Source organism: Mastomys coucha, chromosome X (genome assembly GCF_008632895.1).
Source record: "Mastomys coucha isolate ucsf_1 chromosome X, UCSF_Mcou_1, whole genome shotgun sequence".
In the NCBI taxonomy this organism is placed as follows: Eukaryota; Metazoa; Chordata; class Mammalia; order Rodentia; family Muridae; genus Mastomys; species Mastomys coucha.
In genome coordinates this window covers 69730367-69732388 of record NC_045030.1, presented here as the reverse complement: position 1 = coordinate 69732388, position 2022 = coordinate 69730367, and the positions used below count along the sequence as shown (strand labels likewise).

The 2022-nt window shown below is 47.5% G+C and overlaps 1 pseudogene; it reads right to left on the bottom strand.

Moving 5' to 3' along the window:
• Positions 1-698: 698 nt before the first annotated feature.
• Positions 699-1379, bottom strand: LOC116099813 (annotated as a pseudogene).
• Positions 1380-2022: the final 643 nt, after the last annotated feature.

The following is a 2022-nucleotide window of genomic DNA, read 5'->3' as shown; positions in this document are numbered from 1 at the left end:
TGTCTAGCACTCGCTTGCGTTTTTTTTTCGCAATACCCGCTCTGTCTGGACATTTGCGTTTAAAATGGTTGAAGTTGTCGCATATAAAGCACATTCTGCAAGTATGCCTGCGGGCCAAGCCCCCAGGGGCGGGCGTCTCCTGCACCGCAGCAGCCACCGCTGAGCTTTGATAATATGCAGGTCCTATGTTAACGCACAGGGGAATATACCCTGAGATATCTGTTTGTCCCTTGTGAGGCAGCAAGATAGATTTTCATGCCGCATTAGCGTTCTCAAAAGCCAATTGTGAAATCAGAGGCCCCTCTGCATACAGGTTTCTCAGAGTTCTGCTAATTGTCTCCTGTAGCCTGGCAACGAAATTTTGAAAGGGCTCTTCCGGGCCCTGTCGGACACCCGTCAAACTCGCTCCGTCGCCTCCCTTAGTTGGGAGCTTGCATCAAGCCCTGTGTGTCAAAGTAGCAATCTGATTTAGCGCCCCTAAGGGAAAATCTATTTGCCGAGTGCAATTTTCAAACGTGCCCTCTCCGAGAAGCATATCTAGGGTCTACTCTGGATTATCTGTTTGAGCATTTTGCACGGCACTTTTCCCGCTAAGCTCACGCCATTCAGAAATCTATAACAGGTAATCACCGGGGGAAAGCACTGCCTTAGGTAACATTTTCTACTCTTGAGGTAGCAATTTAAGGTCCATGATATTGCTAATTAGGGCCTGAGTAAAGGGGGAACTCGGGCCGTAATTTTCCACAGCTCCCGGTGCCTGTTTCAAGCAGCATGCTCTCCATCTGTAGCTTGCTGTCACTCTCTATGTAGGGCTGGTGCAGCCACATGGACAGGTAGGTCAAGCTGAGGTTGTGGTCTGCAGTATGGGCCAGCTCTGCACTAATGGTGTGTTTCAAAAGGAGCTCCTTCTTGTATGCTTTGGAGAGCCGGTGGGAGACCTCATAAAAGAAGGCTGTGGGCCAAGTGTGAAGCAGAGGGGGCCGGCTGCTTTCTTCGCTGTAGTGGTAATTTTCTAGTTCACAAATTCCCTTGGTGGTTGAAGACAACTTTTCCATTTTCATTTGTACTTTAGTCAAGCCATCCAAGATGGCCTGCAGATCCTCACACAGAGCTTCAAGTCCCTGATCATACTCCAGGTTTGTCTTTCCTTCCTCTTCAATGGAAGCTGGGCTGCTGCTCTCTAATTCAACCTTTTCTTTACCCCACAAGCTGACTTTCAAGTTGGCAATACTGCTCGCCATGTTAAAACCCTTGTCACTGAGGCTGTCCCATTTCAGGATTAAGTTATGCCAGTCAGCTGCATTGTCCTTACGTTTTCTCGCACTGACAGATAAGACAGGTTTTCTTGGTGTTGAAATCCCAAGAGTCTTTGCTTCCATGCGGGCTACCTCCTGTATTTCTTTAAGGGATTTATTCATGTTCTCTTTAAAGTACTTTACAATATTTATAAGATTGGATTTAACATCATTTTCTTGTTCTTTGGTTGTGTTAGGATTGCCAGGGCTTGCTATAGTAAGTTAGCTCTGAAGGTTCTGTATTGTCCTGGCTTTTGTGGATTGTGTTCTTCTGGAGGCCTTTAGCCATCTGGTTGTTCCTGTATGTTCCTGATATACCAGGTATTGAGAAGGCAGGTCTTCCCTGGGTATTCTTACTGTAGCAAGCCTCTGGTGGCCTTCCTTGGACTGGACAATGGGACTCAGGGAGCAGTGCAAGTCTCCCAGCAGCTGAATGAGCCCCTCAGGACACAGCAAGCAGGTGATTAGGTTGAGGAAAAGGGTTAAAACCTATATTTTCCTGGTGTTGCAGGCCTGTTGAAGGCTGCTGACCAGGTGGCCTGACAATGGAACTCTGGGAAGACAGCACACTGCATGAGGTAGCTGGGCATGGCCCTAGAGGACTCAGCAGTAGGGCAATAGGTGGAGGTAAGGGATCTAACCTGTGTATTCTTAGATCTTCAGGTCTGGTAAATACAGGCAGAGAGGTGCTTAGACAATCCATAACTGTTTTGTTTTTCAGAAACCA